Genomic DNA, 20083 nt, shown 5'->3' with positions numbered 1-20083 from the left:
GGTTAGTACTGTTATTATGGCTAGCAACAATCACACTAGTCGTGGGTGGGTATATTTGCTACTGTCGAAAGTGGTACTCTGGGTACTCTCGCTATGCGATCGTCGTGGGGGAAAATTTGTCTGATTAGTTAGTCTCGAGCGTCTGTCAGGGGTTGGGCGTAGACTATAATGGTTCAAGTCTAGGAGTTCTGCTACGTTGTAACCTGGTTATAATTTCATGAAAATTTCTATTCATTTCATAACTACAGCAGGACTACATACAATTTTAAAAAATTAGATGCATTGTTGTCCTTACATTATCTTCATGTTGGCAGAAGTCTGTGGTCCCTATGTTGCCTATATAATTTTCTTGTATGCTTACATCTAACGTTTTCTTCCTTCAATCTGGAAAAACATTAAACATTAGTACATGCTGTTATTCCTTATTCACACCACTGCACTTTGTGAAACTGAATGAAAATATCTTTATGGTTCTAGATTTATCACACAACAAACAAGGAAGAAAAAAAAAAATTATTTTCTCTTACAAAAATTTACGGCAAGAAAATTTTTTCTCAAAAATGATTATCATAAATTAATTTTATAAAAGCATTACTAATTATCACCTTATGCAGCGCGGTGGTGAGAAAATTCTATATTAAAATTATCATCAGACGTTAATCTATTAGGATACTTGAAACTTTTTCCTCTTTCTTCGGTTTCTGGTTGCATCGAACAGTTCCACGCTGCCCAGTGATTTTTCCGTTGCTGTTCTCTTCGTTGACGCTCTCTTTCACTGTCGTCACCCAGTGCCGCCAATCAACACCGTTTGGGGAATTGTAGCGCTGTTTGGGAAATTGGGCACTATCTCTGCCGTAACGATGGTTAGTGCTCTTATTTTGATTGAAGAATTCAGTCAATGGCTTGCCACGAAGCTCCGCTGTGCTGAATTTGAAGTTCCTGCTTTTCCGCTCCTATGAACTCTTGCGTTGCTTTTCCGCTACAATGAATTGTCGAGTTCATATGGCTTAGGAATGCGAAATCCGACGTTCACTATTCTTCATAGTTTCCCACTGCGTTTCATCGCTGCGACGAAGTAAGTTACTGCCACTTGATTTTGTTCGCCCTCTTCGCGGTTATGAAGTTGTGTTGTGTCTACGTTGACGGGTGCCCAGTCTCGGAGATACTTTTCGTTATGCTTCGACGATTTTCCTTTTGTTCGTCCTTCGAGTTATTGAATTCAGCAGGTAATTCTTTTTTTCAATTATAGAGTTTATGCCTTTGAATTTTTCTGTTATTTGTTGGTTCTTGTTATAGCGTTTAGTGATTAGCGCTCCGGTTTTCAGCGATAATTCAATTAAATGTCTGTTGGTACTTTTTATTTTCTTCTCCGCTTTTTATTTCTCCACTGTGCCTGTGTGTATGTGTGCGTTTAATCACTATATGCGTTGGTGTTTGCACTTAGAATCCACATTCGCTGTTCACCATTTATGTTAGAGTTTCGTTTTTCTTTGTGTTATTAAGTTATTTTTCTTTTGTAGTTTTGGTTTGTACGTATTTGTTTCCCTTTTAGTTTTGTTATATGGAGTATCTTTCAGCTATTTTGCTTGGTTGTTGAGTTTAGATCTCTCTTAGGAACTTATTGTTATACATTGTAGAATACTTAAGTGTTTCTGGACGTCTTGCAGATTTCTCAATTAGTTTAATTTAATTCTTTTCATTAATTTACGTTCTCAGGAGGTTTTGGCATGGATTCGTTTCATTGGATTCTTGGCAAGTTAAACAGCACATTTCTTTCTTAATTATTATTATAACACACAAATTCACTGTCCAAAAATCACACAATTTACACAGGGTAACCGGAGTATCAACCGACACATGCTTTGCATCCAGAGGTGAGTTCCTAACTAAAAAATATTTTTCTGTCCTTTCAACTGAGGTCTGAACCTCTTTCTGAATTTCAGACTCCTCCTCCTTTGCTACTGGAGAACACCCTAGTTTGTCTTAATTGGTTGATCTTGAACGCCTACATTTCCGGTTCCGCCCCAGGGTGAATCCTAGTGGGTGCCGTGATCCATCGGAACCACCACTTGATGGGTCAAAGTTCAACAATTACAACTTACCTCATCACATTTTGTTGTGTCGAAGGCACTGGTTTTATGGTCTCACTTTTCAAGCATCCTATTTTGCGTTCAGTTTCTACCTCTCCTTCGCCTTCATCTACCATAACAGTTACTCTACTAAGTAGATTTTCCTAGCTAATTTAGTCCCTACATAATTATTTCTACAGACTTCTACATTCTTAACACATTATGCTAACCCCAGGGTCTAGCATTTTAGGAGCCTCAGATGCAGAAACTGCGGTTTGTGCATATTGGGGCTGCTGTTCAGCAAATTTGGTTGCTTTCAGCAGATAAAGAGGATCAGTGATCAACTGTGAATGAACTGTATCGAGATACAACTTAAGAAAAAGTGACAAACAAGAGACCAAGTCATAACTACTAATACACATAGGGAACAGAAAACCTACCACCATGAAACACTCAATCTCAAGAGGTTACACCAAGAATTTTTAAAGCTTCAGGCTTGTTCAGCAAAGTTCCATCCACCTGAAGGGGAGGATGGGTGGGAAATCTGTACAAGATATGCTAATCAATAGTGTTTTTGTTTTGTTGGAGTTCAGCCTCATAGCCCACCAATTATACCATTCCTTGATCTGGTTCATGTCATGATTGAGGCTGACGACAGCTTCATTTCTCACTTGTATACACTAAAAATAACAGTGGACCAAGATAACTATAGATCCCATCCTCAGCAACTCTGTTGCCTACCTGTAAGGAAATCTTGAAGTAATCCTAAAACATATCCACCCACTCCAATATTCTGAAGTTTATAAATAAGTACCTTGTGATTTACCAAATTGAAAGCAGCACTAAAATTTATCTGAATTTCTCTGCACTTATGAAAACCCTTACCAAGGTTCCCTTGCAAATGGCATGTCAAGTTTAAAAGAGGCTCTCAGGTGTGCCCAGCTGCTTCCTGTATGCATATTGACTATCGGCTAACAATCCTGTAGATTCGACTATATATAGTGGCTTAAAAAATGGATTTTTGACGTAGGAAAAATCTATTTCTGGGCGATTGGTTCGTGTCGCCCAGCGAAATAATCCTTCATTTTATTATTTCTAAGGTAAATTAGCTAACAAATACCAGAGGAAAAAACAAATCAAAGAAGATGTCAGAATAACTGACTCGCTCACCCAAAATAAAGAAGGGTGTCGGTATGGTAAACTGGGGCGATTGAGATCACTACCACGAACTTCTTGCCATTTAGAATTCTCCTATATCAAAATTCTCTACGAGAGAGCGACTACAGATCGGGGCGGCAACTACTACTACTACAACCCACGCCATGCCGATCACCATGCCTCTGGTGGCCATCCTGAAGTTAGCAGGCAATCTTGGCGGCAGGGTAGGATAGTGGTGGGATTTCGCTGGGCGACACGAACCAATCGCCCAGAAATATTTTATTTTTCCTACGTCAAAATCCTTTTTCTGGGCTCAGTTCGTGTCGCTGCGCGAAATAGTACCAGAGAATTAGCACAAGATTGAAGAAAATAAGAGGGTCTCAAAATAAAACTAAAAATTAAATCTACAAATACTATAATTGCAATAAGAGAACATGTATATAAAATGATAAATGAAAATCATGAACATATTTAGATAATTTTCTAAATAGGGGCACTTCAAATTATATCTTATAATTAAGTAAGTATTATTAAAAAATAGATATACAAAGTTACAAATCTTGGAACATATTCATATATGATAGTGTGTGTAAAGATAACAATATAATAATGCAACACACTAAATAAATTTTATATATCATAATTAATAACATTATACAAAGTATCAAAACATCATGATATGAGAGTGTGGGACCCTAGCATAAAAATAAGGGAACCACACTCGTAAGGTTATATACAAACATTTTGTGTGGGTGCCCCTAGCAAAAAAATAAGGGACACACCACTAAGCCATTCATATGAGCAGCTAGGCTAAGGCGAAGTGTAGAGCAGTATGATAGGGTGGACGAAATGTTAAGTGAGGCAGGCAGAAAGGAGATCTGGATCTTCAACTACACTACTGTGCAGAGTCAGGGGAAACAATGTTTCCCGCTGCCACTGCTGAAAATTTTAGATTCCAGAGACTTTAAATAGTGTCGCTTGAACACTGTCGGCGATTTCCATCCAGTATACTTTTTCAAGTCATCGAAATTCATGTGTTGGAAATAATTAATTGAGGTGGCTACTGCCCTGACATCATGTGCAAACCTTGAAAAGATTCAGGGTTTGCTTGCTTAATAAAGTATAGGATCTGTTGTCTTATGTCTTTAATTGATAAAGTGCCACCTTTTTCTCTCCTAAAGAGGGGACCCGAAGAGGAGGAGGATGTCCTAGACAGAAAGGCTCGTAAGGTCATTACTGGACAAAGAGAAGGGTCTTGAGGAAGAGGAATGACTTTCCAAGGTTCCCACCTCGATAAAGGATCCTCGTTCTTAGCTAGAAAGCTGCGATCCGGGGAAAGTAGAACTTCTCCTTAGGGGAGAAATTCTATATGATCCGTATCTCTGGACAGAGCCGACAGTTCTGAAATTCTAGCTCCTGAAGCCAGGCTTAGCAAAAATAATGTTTTTCTTAAGAGCATTATAAATGAACAAGTTGAGTTGTCAGTATCTGAAGCCAACTTAAGGACATCATTCAAAAACCATGACACAGAAGTAGGCCTTGCAGAAGGTCTAAGTCTAGCACAAGCCTTGGGAATAGACGAAAAATAGGAGTCTGTTAAGTCTATGTTAAAACCCATCTGAAAGTTCTTCTTCAAGGCAGATTTATTTGTAGTAATAGTGCTAGCTGCTAATCCTTTTTCAAACAAGGACCTAAAAAAGGATATAGCTGAATTGATAGTCATGATTTTGATGTTTGATTCCTTCAGGAAAGATGCCAACTTCTTAACTGCAGCGTCGTACTGCCTCAGAGTTGAATCCTTTTATCTGATTCCAGGAAAAGGATATTCTGGAGATCTATACCTGCATCTTTTTTGGCCGCAAACTTCAAAGTCCATAAAGTTAGGGCTTTGAGAATTCCTGAGGAAGCGAACACAGTCTTTGTTTGTACTGACTGAGAGAGCCTGGGATTGGGAATCCGTTGGGGGCGAAGACCAAGTCCAGAAGCAGGGGATACCAATTGCTCTTCGGCCAGTTCCGGTGCTACTAGTGCCACTTGTCCCTTGAAAGTCCTGAGTTTGTTCAGAACTTTCAGAAGAGATTCACTGGAGGAAAGATGTAAATCCTCTTCCACTGGTTCCAATCTATGGACAGAGCGTCTGTGGCATATGCCAGAGGGTCCAGGTTGGGGAGACCATAGCATGGAAGCTTGTGGTTCGCCTGAGAAGCGAAGAGATCAACTTGGAGACCTGGGACACTCCGGCGTATCCATTGGAACGAACTGTTGTCCAGAGACCATTCTGACTCCAAGGGAACTGACCAAGATAGAGCGCCTGCTATCACATTCCTACTCCCGCTAGTGGGTAGAGGAGAGGTGCCATTTGAATTTGTCCGCCAGGGAAAAGATGGCTATCATGACATGGTTTAGATGTCTTGATTTGGAACCGCCCCTGTTGGCAGTGTACTACTCACTGCGCTGTCCAGAACCAATTTTACATGAGAGTTCTTTGGTGGCAGGAGCCTCTTCAGAGTCAGGAACACTGCCATGGCTTCCAATACATTTATGTGAAGCTGGTGGAACTGTAGTGACCAAGTTCCATGAACCTTTTTGACTGGGGATACCCTCCCCAACCGCTTAATGAAGCGTCTGTATGGATGGTTATTACCGGAGGAGGATATTGAAGAGGTACTGACATGGACAGATTCTACATTTGAGTCCAGGGATGCAGATGGTCCCGAAGGATTTGCAGAATTGCTGACAACTTGTCCCGAGATCTGACATTTGCTCTTGAGCGCCAGATCCGGCCTATGTCTTTCAGTTTGGCTTTCATCAAGATGTTTGTTACTGAGGCAAACTGTAGGGAACCTAGGATCCTTTCCTGGTTTCTCCTTGAAGCATATTTGTACTTTAGAAATTGCTTTACTGACTTCATTATTTCCTTTCTCTTGGCTACCGGAATTGACAGATTGTGGGAGGATAAATCCCATTGGATGCCTAGCCATTGAAATCGAGACTCCGGAGTGAGTCTTGATTTTTCCTTTGTTTATCTGGAATCCCAGAAAAATACTCCAGGAACTGAATTTACTTTCTTTGTGGCTTTCCAGCATTCCTCGACGGTTGGTGCCCAAATCAACCAATCGTCGAGGTATGCTACTACCATTATCCCTTGTGACCTCAGTTGTTGAACGACTACTTCCGCTAGTTTCGTGAATACCCTGGGAGCTACATTCAGTCCTGGGAGCTACATTCAGGGCATCACTTTGAATGAGAATGTCTGGTCCCTAGCTTGAAGCCTAGGTAAGGGCGAAAGTGTCTGGCTATTGGGATATGATAGTATGCGTCTGTAAGATCGATAGAGGTGGTGACGGCCCAGGGGGAAGTAAGGTCCGTACCTGCGAGATGGTCAGCATTTTGAACTTGTCGCAGCGAATGGATAAGTTTAACTGGGACAAGTCTAAGATTACTCTTCTTTTTAATGAGCCTTTCTTTGGCACGTGAACAAGCGACCTTGAAATATTTAAATGTTTGGACTCTCGATATTGCTCCTTTCTGAAGGAGTTCCTCCGCATAATCTGTCAATTCCTTCGATGGAAGTTGAAGGAATGGTCTGGTGGAGGGGGGCCCTTGATCTATCTCCAACCCAGACCTTTTGACACAATACTTTGTGCCCATTTGCTGAACCCCCACCGATGCCGGAAGAGGAACAGCCTCCCTCCTACCTTGGAGATCTCACTGCTGCTGTGCTGGGTGAGCTCCACGTCCTCCACGGAAGTGTTTGCCTCTGTTAACGACTCTACCTGATCCTCTCTGACGAAAGGCTCCTCTGGCTCTACTTCCCCTGGGCAAATCGGTTAAAGTGCTGAAAGGCTTGGCCTTCATACACTTGGTTGAATGCCGGGGAGACCGCATAAGATGTGGAGGGCTGAGCCTGAGGTGAGATCAGGAGGATAGGTTGCGTCTGGCCCTTCGATGTGGAAGCCTGTCCTGGTTGGGTGACTGGGACGGCTGATACAGACTGAACAAAGTGTTGAGGCTTCTTCTGGTAAGGTTGAAACCTCTTGGACTTTTTCAGCTTCTTACCCGAAGCAGACGAATCTTGTTTCCTCTTCTTGGCGAGAGGCCCAACGATCTTTGAGACTCTGGTTGAGTCTCATAGCCTCGTTCTGGACCTCCTTAACCGCTGACTCCAGGAAGAGGTCCGCCCCCCAGATGTTGGAGGAAAGCAACTTATTTGGCTCATGCCGAATAGTTGCTTCCTGGAGGACATGTTTCCTACAGTTGACCCTCGCAACCACAAACTCATACAAGTCCGATTGGACTGTATAAGTCTGTGATTTGGTCAACAGCTTGAAGAGCGGTTCCGAAGCATATGAAAGAGCCGCTACCTCAGTCATGACCATGGTGTTGAGAGTCCTTGCCAGTCTAGACCTTGCCTCAAATTCAGCTTGAATGAGGTTATCGGGAAGTCTTGGAAGTTTTTCACCGAACTGATCCATAGCACAATCCGGCTTAAACTTTCCAACTGTGAAGGTGGCTGGCAAGTCCTGCCACATATCACCAAACGAAGGGAACAAGGGTGATGTGGGGTCTGCCTCTCTCAGCTGTGGCAAAGGATCTCCTTTTAGGCCTGCTTGCACCGTGACACTTGCGATCTTCGTCAAGAAGGGGAGTGGAGTCTCCTCTTCCGTCGTGAAGATCGTGAATGGACTTTTGAAGGCCTGGCGTCTAGTGTTGATGCAGTCCCAATCCTCAAGACAACGAAGCCATTCCCTCTGAGCCTGATCCCTGGAGTAAAGGACTGTCTCCTCCGGATCTTGTCCTCTCTGTTCCAAGCTGACTCCGTCAGCCTGGCGTAGCCAATGAATGGAGGCTGCAAGTTCTCAGGATAGAACTCGAAGTCTTCAATCCTTCGAGTTCCACACTCCGGGATGGGAGATGAGACCATCTTGGAGAAGGGAGCATAAGATGCCTACTCTCCAAGGGTTGCTCATGGAGAATGGTGGGAGGTGATCATGAGGAGGAAGCTGAATGAGACCGGCACTAGGTGCTGGAGTAGCAAGCTGCGGGGCCTGATTAAAACCAGACAAGAGGTTCTCTTGTGTGGACATCCTGTCCGACAGCTGAGTGAACATCTGCTCCATGCTGTTCCTTACCGATCCTACAAGATCGTACTGCGAAGGACGAGAGACCACCGACTCCGCCGGAGTACGGGATCTCTCCTTGGAGGACTTGCTCCTCGACCCTTTAGAAAGTCTAAAAGCAGAGGAAGAGGATGCTTTCACTTTCTCTGCTCCGGGGTGAGAAGCTGGAGACTTACGAGAAGAAGACGCCGAAGAAGTCTTCTTAGACGACGATGTTCTTAGAAAGGGTTTTCTGAGCTCTGTGGCCCTTCACTTTGGGAACCACAGAGGCATCTGGTGCACTGTACGGGAGCTCCGCCCCCGTAAAGCCCTGGAAGGAAGAAGAAGGAACAGGAGATGAAGATCCAGAGACGCCCAAGGGAAGCCCTTGAGCGTCCAACGTACCTACCTCAACCAACAAGTCGTCCACACCTATCATGGCTCTACATTTATATCCAATGTGGCGACCTCCGCCGAGATGTCCTGGCCTGGTCCCCTCCTTCATGCACTGAGCGACCTCCTGTTGAATGGTCGCAATCGTCGAGGCTGCCTCAGTAGGGTCAACGTACCCCGTCGACTTGCCTCGGGAAACAGAAGGACAGCCATCCTCTTCTCCAGGATGTAAGGCTGCCCTTTGGCGGCGTTCTTCCCGAAGCCGCCAACCCAAGCTCTCAGGGTTGCGAGAGCAGTCTCCCTGACTGCGGCAGCCTGAAAGAGAGGGCGATTATTAGATCTTAAGGCTAAAGGTGAATCCTAACCCTTAGACTAAATCAAGCTTAAGATTAGCAATATCGGAGCATACAAAGGTATCAGTATACCAAGGAAAACTTAAGCTTAAGCATATATCAGAACTAATATTCCATGAAAGTGCTGATAAGAAAAGTACTTACCCCGTCCAAAAATTGAGTCACAAGCTCATAGCAGATCGAACATGCCTCATGGAACCAGACCTGTAAGTCGCCTGGCTGGTGGAGCAGGGAGCACGAGTCCTGCAGACCTCATGCCCGCAGGGGTCCTGCAACACGGCGTTGCATCCGGGGTGTTCACAGTTGGTAGCCTGTAAGTGGAAAGATACATGAGTATCGAGATTATACTCACAGGGCTACCTTAGTACTCCGCCGCATGCCGGAGATTAATAAAATTTTTGGGCATAACCCCTCCACTAAGAACCTTATGCGATAAAAGTTGATACAGTAACTCCGGTGTAAGCCGGAGGAGGAAATTCTGTAAACCAGAAGTAAATATAGAAATATGATATATAACTATAAACGAAATTTCCCATAAGGGCAGGGGAGGGACCCAAGCTTAAGCTAACTATAAACTAACTTAACCCTCTTACGCCGGAGCGGTAAATAAAATTTTGTCTCCTGTGCCGGAGGGGTTTCGGAATGAGCGCGGAAGCGGAAAAAATATTTTTTTCAAAAAATCACAGCGCACTTAGTTTTCAAGATTAAGAGTTCATTTTTGGCTCCTTTTTTTTGTCATTGGCTGAAGTTTAGTATGCAAACCATCAGAAATGAAAAAAATGATCATTATCATATATATATAATGCGATATATGATAGCGCAAAAACGAAATTTCATATTATAATTGTATTCAAATCGCGCTGTGCGCAAAACGGTTTAAAGGTAACAAGTTACTTTTTTTTCGTTGTAATGTTACACTAAATTGCGATCATTTTGGTATATAACACATTGTAAAACGATAAAAGCAACACAGAGAAAATATTATCACAAAATAATGCATGAATTCGTAACGCGCGGACGTAAACAAAATATTTTTTTCAAAAATTCACCATAAATCTAAATATTGTCCAAGAGACTTCCAATTTCTTTCAAAATGAACGACAAATGATTGAATATTACTATACTGTGAGAGTATTAGCTTACAATTGCAGTTTTCGACCATATCTGACGAGTTAAAGTTGACCAAATGTCGAATTTTTTTTATATATATATTTTTTATAAGCAATTATTTCAAAAATAAGAAAAGCTACAACCTTCAAATATTTTTCGTTTTATTCTACATGAATTGCGCACATTTTCATATATAAAACTCTATGAAATGCCTAATATGAACGGAGGGCAAAATATTCCGAGAATGGGACTATATGTATTTCGGAGATTTGTAGCGGAGAATCCGCGGTGCGGAGGGAAGGAAAGATTTTTTTTAAATTCACCATAAATCTAACTATTTTGCTAGAGACTTCGAATTTGTTTCAAGATGAAGATAAATGACTGAATATTACTAGACTGTAAGAGTTTTAGCTTACAATTGTGTTTTTCGACCATTTCGATAGAGTCAAAGTTTGACCGAACGTGGTTTTTTCTATTTATCGTGATTTATAGGCAAATATTTCAAAAATGAGAAAAGCTACACCTTCAATTATTTTTTGTTGTATTCTACATGAAATTGCGCACATTTTCATATATTAAACTTTATGTAATGGCTAATTTAAAATGGTGCAAACATTACCACAATCGCACGTATGATTTTTTCGGAAGTGTTACCGCGCGGACGTAAAGAAAATTATATTTTTTTCATAAATTCACCATAAATCTAAATATTGTACTAGAGACTTCCAATTTGTTGCAAAATGAAGGTAAATGCTTGAATATTACTAGAATATAAGCGTTTTAAACTTACAATTGCGTTTTTTGACCATTTCGGTAGAGTCAAAGTTGACCGAAGGTTTGAAATTTTGGTATTATCGTTATTTATATGAAAATATCTCAAAACTGATAAAAAGCTACAACCATGGGTTGTTTTTTAGTTGTATTGTGCATGAAATTGCACACATTTCCATATATAAAACTTTATATAACAGCTAATTTTAAAATGGTGCAAACATTACCACAATCGCATGTATGATTTTTTCGGAAGAGTTACCGCGCGGACGTAAGGAAAAAGTTTTACATAAATTCACCATAAATCGAAATATTGTGCTAGAGACTTCCAATTAGTTGCAAAATTAAGGTAAATGATTGAATATTACTAGAATATAAGCGTTTAGCTTACAATTGCGTTTTTTGACCATTTTGGTAGAGTCAAAGTTGACCGAATGTTGAAATTTTGGCAATTATCGTATTTATATGAAAATATCTCAAAACTGATAAAAGCTACAATCATGAGTATTTTATTGTTGTATTCTACATAAAAATGCACACATTTCCATATATAATACTTCATTTAACGGCTAATTTACAATGGTACAAAAATTATTCAAAAGTGACAAAATAATTTCCGAGATGTCACAGATACTTTTAGTGCGCAAGAAAGAAATTGTGCTTGCGCACCTGCGTAACGATTGTAAACAAACAACACCTTGATCCGTGAACTCCCAGCATCCCAAGGCGCGTGATTCAAAAGTTTTAGGCTGGTAGGCTATAAGTATTTCCGCGAATTTAAAAAAAAAACTTTTGTAAGTCGACGTAAAATACGTCCAGTCGGCACACGGGAGACAAAAAAATGTTGACGTAAAATACGTCCAGTTGGCTTAAGAGGGTTAAGCATAACTAAAATTAAAATCGAAGATGATTACGAAGCGCAGCGCTGTCCAACTCTGCCGGAAGAATGCCCTAGGGCATACGCCGGAGATGAAGGAATGATGGAAATCTAAGGACCAACTGAAAACCTATCCACTCCGTTGGTTGGCGGAGCCGACCACGACCCCTCCCCCGTAACCGAAGAACGCCAGGGAAAAATAGGTGTAGGTCCGTCGTACAGGGGGGGGAAAAGGCGAGGAGGGAAGAATTCAGTTCCCGTGTATACGGCGGAACACCGGAGCACACTAGGGAGGGGGAGGCCAACCCCCCAACCTTTGTCACACCGAGGTACCACAGCGCACAAGGGAGAACAAGGTCACACCCAGCCTAACGGTCTGTCCAGACTCTCCTACTCCCTCCGCGTAGGGAGAGAGGGAGCCAGGCCTGGATGGAGCCATGCCTGGATGGAGCGAGCGAGAACAGACAGCCCACCCTCCTACTCTATGGCGAGAGGAAGAGAAGCGACTGGGGCGGGCGTCTAGCTGTACCGCGATCACGAGTGGACCAAGGTTAACGATAACACAACACAACCGACTGGATTGGACGCCAAGGGTCAAATGCAACCAAACTGACCAGGATGGTGCAACGATATGTGATGCAACAAAACTGACCATAAGGATGCAACAAAACTGTAACTGGCATGGACCAAAGGACCATAGAGACCCAGGCTATAGGCGACAATGCTAGATGCCCTAGGCTAACAAAAATATACTATACATCGAAAATCAAAGTAGGGAAAAAAATATGGAGTGAAAGAGAAAGAACGTCCAGGAGTGCACGACTGACCCGAAAGAAAGTCTATCACTCAGAGCTAGCCTAAGCCGATACGAAGAGCAATGGCTAGGGTCTGGACAGAAACACTCGAATGCCTACAAGCGGTAGAAGACAATGCATGCATGACCTAAAACCAGGGGTAGGCTATATCCCCTAAACGATGTAAAACAACATACATAAATGAAATAATAGACATGAGCCACACGTGAGTAATAAAAAGGGGGAAAGGTTCCAGGTATGGGGGACCGAGAACCTAACCGACCATGAGGCAGGACCATGCCGCCATGCTCCAGATCGGGAACCCCATATCTATACCTAAAAAACGGCAAATATAGGCACCTGGATGGAACGAAACAAGAATCAAACCTGTGTAGAACACTTAACTTAGCTGCTGCAATTGATGCACGTTCCATCTTGCAAAAATGGTAGGGATAATCCTAAAACACAGAGAGCAAAATGAATACAACGGGTAGGCGAATGTCCGCTAGCTTGAAGGCTGTCCTACCAGAGGCGCGGTGGATCGGTGATCGGCATGGCATGGGTTTGTAGTAGTAGTAGTTGCCGCCCCGATCTGTAGGTCGGCTCTCTCGTAGAGAATTTTGATATAGGAGAATTCTAAATGGCAAGAGGTTCGTGGTAGTGGTCTCACTCCACCCCACCCAGTTACCATACCGACACCCTTCTTTGGGGATTTTGGGTGAGCGAGTCAGTTATTCTGACATCTTCTTTGATTTATTTTTCTCTGGTATTTGTTAGCTAATTTACCTCAGAAATAATAAACTGAAGGATTATTTCGCGCAGCGACACGAACTGAGCCAGAAATAACATTTTCACCAACTGAGGAGAGCACAGGGAGAATGGGGATTTGCCTGTAGTTACTGCAGTTTGCAGGTATGCCACTCTTTGAAACAGGCACTGTATTACTAAGTTTGTGCTTAGTTGTAAAAATTTCTATGTTGACATGAAAATCTATAGAATCTACAAAACTTGGGAGACAGCACTAGAACTAAAAAACCAAGGGAAGAAACCACTGGGGTTCTCCCACCCAGCTATCAAGATTATCCAGAATTTTCTTAACATCACCCCTGGAGCAAAATGCAAATTTTTGTAAGAAGTTCAGAATAACAAGTATCAGTGAGGACATCCTCAGCTGATTGCTTACCTTAAAAAGCTCGATGAAGCGCATGACAGAGATGCTTTTTGCTTACTAGAGGGGAACAAAAGTTCATGTCCAGGTTACTGTATCTCCAAAAGGCAATACGTATAGGTTAGTAACTAAAATACTACCCTTGATGGGAACCCTTTCCAGCAAAAGAAGAAAGTTGTAAATGAATTAACTTCTGTCAGAGAACCAAGAAATTTAAATAGATGGAGCAAGTTATTGTGCCCTGACTAAAGTCTAATGAAATAAAAAAGACATTTTAGGTAATAAGTCCTTCCAAAAAAAAACCAAAAAAAAATCCATTCAGTGCTCAAACTATTGGGGAAAAAACGTACTTGCATAGGTCCTTGATGGCAGTTTAGAAGCCAGATATAGAATTAGATAACCATGGATTCACACTAATACGTACTTGAGATTTTCATGGAAATTTGATTTACAAAGGATATAAAATGTTCAAGAAAGAGATTGCAAAGAGAGAGAGAGGATGTACATTGCAATTGGGAATATACTGTAATCCAGTTGACTGTAAATTAGTGGCAAAATACATGAAAGGTGTGTTAAATGAACTTGACAGGAAGCGCTATGTATGTCTCAATATAGATCTTCCTGTCAGTCTGGAAAAAATGATAAAAACTTCTACAGCAATTGGAGTAGCAGTATTAAAAATGAGTGATGCATGTGTCACAGGATTTTAGCTGCTCAGTAAGCTGGACAGCAGGGATCATATGCATGAAAGGGTTTTATTAGGCTTTGCCATTGAGGAATATCAAATATCATGGTAAACAGACCAACAGGAGGATATTGTGAATGATTTATTATCCAAGAACAATATGTTACATAATCTTAGTGTAACAGAAAATTATGGAAAAACAAGTGCCCATAGTATAATTTGATTTGAAGTACAAATTTCATTTAAAAAAGATTGCTCATAGAACCAACTGTCAAAGGTATAACCATTACAAAAGACAGCTAACAAAAGTGTAGTTATGCAGGTAGAGGCAGATGTATAAATATACAGTAGTACTTTGGGAACTGAGAAAGGCACTTGAGTAATTTTTAGTATTTATGAAATTGAGATGTGTAAAAGTATTTAGAAATGAGTATTGTAAAATCAGATAAAACCATTGGTTAAATTGAAACTTGAACCAAAATAAGCTACTAAGTCCAGATTTATTTCACTTGAGAGTGGTCAAGGAAGTAGAGGAAGTAATCGCTCAATCACTTGTTACACATATGAAGCATCCTTGGAGAAAAGACAACAGTTAAGAGTTGGAAAATTGAAAAAGATGTCTATGTCCAAGATTGGTTCTAATGTGAGAGGTACATATAACATAGACTACAGGAATCTATAAATCTTAAGTGTAAAACCAAACCAGATCAAAAATTGGAAATGGGACTAAAACGATACACCACCATTAGACTTCTTTCATGACATGTTTAATAATTGTCATAAAAGTAGAGGAATAGCATACCCGTATTGGATTTCCAGAATAGTTGACAAGGTGTCGTAAGATTAGTATTGGGAAAGGTAAGGAGTCTCGGTGTCATAGATAAGTAGGAGATTGGACAGGAGATAGGTTAATTAATGGAATTCGGAAATCTCTTTCATCAATGGAACTTCCTCTCATTAGCCAAAGCCACAATATTGTGCCTCAGTTTGTTTCTTGGTCCTTTGTTTCGTATATCTAAATGACTTGTGCATAACGATGGTGAAATAAGCAAGTTTACTGATGACACAAACGTAGGTATCAGAGCTGATAATGATAATAAAGTGGTTGCAAATGGTCAATAAAATGGCAGATGCCATTCAACTTAATAAATGCAAAGTTATGGATATAGTTATAAAACAACAACTGCCATGTGCATTTCTCATCAATTGAAAGATTAGGTGTCATTATCACCCTCCTGTTACTATTTTACAGTGTTTTTGTGATGGAATATGTGTGATTTATTAAATAATTGGAGTTGAGTGTGCATATAATTCTTGGTGTGCCTTCCAGGTTTTCAGCAAAATTAGGTGGTGGAGATGGTTTTTGTAACTGCTCTTGTGGTTTCTGAACGCCGGCGACATATTTTCAAGGTAAGCACTGGATCAGCTGAATTGGACACACTCCTTGGAGGGGGAATAGAAAGCATGGCCATAACTGAAGTCTTTGGGGAATTCCGAACAGGCAAGACACAGTTATCTCATACACTCTGTGTTACTGCTCAGTTACCCAATGAAGCTGGAACATACACAGGTGGAAAGGTTTGTATTTTTCTTTTACATTTTGAGTTAAACTTTTATAATTTATTGTTAGAGGGAATTATTTAGTTGTTTATTCAAATGTATCAAGTCCTTCCCATTTTTGGCCATATCTCAAGATCTCTTAAGCTTCTTTTGTGGTTTTAATTTTTTCTTCATAGTCTTTATTCATAGTATGCAAATTCTAGTTTTCAGTCTTCCTTTTCTTCATCCTATTCTTTATGGTAAAATCTTTCTGTAAAGTTTAGAACTCGATTATTTTAGTGCAGGCAGTCCCCGGTTATCGGCGGATGTTCCATTCCCGAAGTCGCAGCAATAACCGAAAATCGGCGATAAAAGCACAGATCTCCTCTGGTTATCAGCTCTGATTACCAGGGATCGACACTGTGGGGGTCAGAGCGGAAAAGCAGGGATCAACGCCGAACAAATCAGTTATCGGCATCACTAGTCAAGTGCCATAAAACTGGATCGCTGATTACCTGGGACTGCCTGTATTAGCCTTTTCAGTATGTCTGCAGAAAAATGAGCTATTTTCACGTGTTACAGTAAGTCAGTTATAACCAATTTAGTGATGGAAATTGAACACTGTTCATAAAGTTTAACATTCTATAAAATGTGAAATATTATATTTTAACTTCAGTGAAATGTTATCCATTTGATGAACAACAAAATATTAACTGATAATGAAATTAGTATAAAAAATGCGTGGAAATCCACATTTTATTTGTGAAATTTTCTGTAACCGTATTCCAAAAGGAAAAATCATGCAAATAAAGCTCATGTTTAACAACAAATATATGACATTGGAATTATTCATTTATGTTTCTGTTCAATATGAAACTTTAGAGATCTGAGTTTACTCTGCATAATTGACACAAATAAAAATCTAATCTAAACATGCAGATCTGTAGTAAATAACATACGTTTAGGTTCTTTGACACCAAAATTTTCATGGTTCATATTCAAAACAAACCTTCGGTCTTACATTAGGATAATACTAGCGCCAAACTGGAAACCGGTAGTATTAATAAAACTTGTATGATCCAGGACTATTGGCATCTGTACCAGGTCATGGGGCATTGTAGTTCCCAGAATGGCTTGGATGTCCCGTGATCTATCAGTTACTTTCCTGTTGCTTTAAGATAGGACGTGATTACTTTCTATCTCTTTTAAAGCCGGTTTATTTGCCCATTTAATGTAATTTTCCATTTTATTTCTCTGGGTGATTTCACTGTGGATGTGACCTGCTAGGTGTGTGTATGTCGTGATATATGGAGAATTTTGCTTCACCAAGAGAACTTTCTTCATGATCTCGCAAGATACAAAGGAAATGCCCTGAGTGAGTGGATTTCCTTGTTCAAGATTCTTAACATGTTGTTTACAGATTCTCACCCAATGTGAAGTAGGTGCAGAGAAAACGTATGTGCTACAGTACGGTCCCTAATTATGCGAGAATTTGGTCAATCCAATGCCTCCCAGAATTGGAAATTCGCAGATTTTCGAAACAACCTTATGGGATACGTTGTAGGAATAATTCCATCAGGGCCAAGGCAAACAGCAACTTACCCAGTCAAACTTTTTTATACCACCCATTTTCAATACTTTCTGTGTACTATACTGTAATTTTTTTCTAATATGAAATTGTTCTTATGGATAAATAAAACATTAAACAGGTTTTAGTAACTTGAAAAGTTTTAAATTACACACAGAATGGTGAAAACTCCCACACGTAACAATGCCCCCATTGGGTGCAAGTGTACTGTATGATACAGTCATTTCCTTTAAAAAAAAAACTTTTGGATGGAATTTCCTCTACCTATCCTCTGCCAAAAAACCTTCAAACTCCTCTATCTCATCCCCCATGAAGAGTTCTTCTGATGAAAGAAGGCCTTGTGAACTATTTGAGGTTTCGGGGACTAGCATCATGCGTGTCTTCACTCCCGTTAGGCCTAACAAACCTGGTTATGAGCGCATTGTCTGTTTATTTGTCTGGCATGTTCACTATGTAGTCATTTTCATATAAATTTATTCTACAATAAAGAAGAACTGATGAAAATTCAAAATTTTATATGAATTTACAATTTCTTCAAAAGAAATGATAAAAAACAAGTCAAAATTCCCAAAATGAAATGACAGTTCCTTGAAAAGGTTAGATCGAATGATTCTCTCCTCTCTCTCTCTCTCTCTCTCTCTCTCTCTATAGTAGTGCCATTTTGCTTGGTGAGACGCACCTGTGCACAGTCCGATTAATCAACCGATATCATGCGTTTTAACATACAACTAGAAAATGAATTATATCTTAGAAGTGTTCGCAATTTTTCGGTGATAAGATGAGTGAGAGAAATAGTAGGATAAAGCGTCTACTAAGTTAGTTTATCGAGTGAAATATATTATAAATCGATCGGGATAGCAGTAAGCTCCAACTGTGGAAAGCAATGGCGAAATCTCACTTGCCTTGCAGATATGCAATATGATGAGTTAGCAAGAAGGGAGCTGGCATTTCTCATCTATGAGATTAATAACAGCCCTAACCAAAAAGATGCAAAAGTATTCATAGACATATTGGAAGGATATGATCCTTCAAACTGGAACAAGTCAGCAGAAAATATGAAAATAATTGAAGGAGTACCAAATAAAATTCAAGTGGTCAAGAGACTTATAAAGAAAATTTACATCAATCAACACATTCCAACAAAGAAAATGAATAAGGTGAACATTGTGAATATACTAATTGATGCAATAGGAAAAAGAATGCCTAAAGCATGCAAACTGTGTAAGGTGGGGTATAGCATTGTAAATTCACAAAACCTGATCAGGAAATGCTATGGATGCAACATACTCATGCATCCTCAATGTGCAGAAGTCCAGCAAAATACAAGTAAGGGTACAAGAATATTTTGCTCGACATGTATATCATGGATAGATAATTAAATTGAGACTAAATGTGCAAATAGTAGAGGATGAAGAAGAAGGAGAAGAAAAGAAAAGAAGAAAATAAAACTGAAATGATTGAAAAAAAAAAATGAAAACAAAACAAAGAGTATGGATGCAGAGATACTCATAGGTACTACATATGAGGCAATACAGCAGCATACATACGATGAAAAAAATTACAACTTGACAACACAAAATAAAATCCCGAAGAAGCTTTACCCATATCTTCATACTGATGGGAAAGAGCAAGAAAAAAAAGAAAAGAAAGACACAGTAGCACCCTTTTGAAAAGAGGGAATTGCAGATTTGGTGAAAGATGTTACTACAAACATCCCAAGGTATGTCACAATTATGAGATTTATGGCAAGTGTGCATACCTAGACGGCTATGAGGTTGAATGCAGAGATCTACATCCAAAAATATGCAAAAACTTAAAAGAAGGAAAAGGATGTAAGTTCAACAAAAAATGTAAATATATGCACCCTGTAGCCATGAATCAAAATCAATTGAATAATAAACTCCAAAATAAAAAAGAAACAAATAAAGAAAAGAACAAAGGACCTGAGGTGAAGGGAAAAAACAAGCCATCACCGCGCTATGGAATGTCAGCATCGAGAATGCAGCATCAGTTCTAAGTATAGAGTGCAAGGAACAAGCACTGTATATACGATGCCAGGGGATGGTGCAGGTACGTAGAAAATTGCAGATTCATGCACAAAATGAATAATTATGAAGGAAGATCAAATATATGGAAAAGTTGGATTTTTTAATGTCAAATAGTTTCTGAAAATGAAGAAAAGAGCAACAATACCCGAACAGGAAACAGCGGACATGTAAAAATCCTTATTATTACCCATATTAAATGAAGGGGATAACACGCAAACCATCATAGTGATGAATGCAGAGGGTTTAGTTACGAATAACTCAAAAAGAAAAATAGAGCTCTTAGAAGAACTAACCCAAACTGAAAAAAAAGAATAGATATAATGAATATAAGTGAAACCTGGTATTCCCAAGAGACTGGTAATGATGATCAGATAAAGGGGTTCCAAACTTATAGATCAGATAAAAAAAATAGAAATCAAGGGGGAACCGCA

The 20083-nt window shown here is 40.0% G+C and overlaps 1 protein-coding gene and 1 pseudogene across 1 annotated transcript in view; one reads left to right on the top strand and one right to left on the bottom strand.

Annotated features, from left to right (window-relative positions):
* LOC135216812 (meiotic recombination protein DMC1/LIM15 homolog) overlaps window positions 1–20083 on the bottom strand; it is a 284123-nt gene that overhangs the window by 132249 nt on the left and 131791 nt on the right. The window lies entirely within an intron of this gene.
* Window positions 1–20083, top strand: part of LOC135216823 (meiotic recombination protein DMC1/LIM15 homolog) — a 97898-nt pseudogene that overhangs the window by 31837 nt on the left and 45978 nt on the right.

Source organism: Macrobrachium nipponense, chromosome 6 (assembly GCF_015104395.2).
Source record: "Macrobrachium nipponense isolate FS-2020 chromosome 6, ASM1510439v2, whole genome shotgun sequence".
NCBI classification, from domain to species: domain Eukaryota; kingdom Metazoa; phylum Arthropoda; class Malacostraca; order Decapoda; family Palaemonidae; genus Macrobrachium; species Macrobrachium nipponense.
Note: the sequence above shows the minus strand (reverse complement) of the source record. Positions and strands in the feature narration are given on the sequence as shown.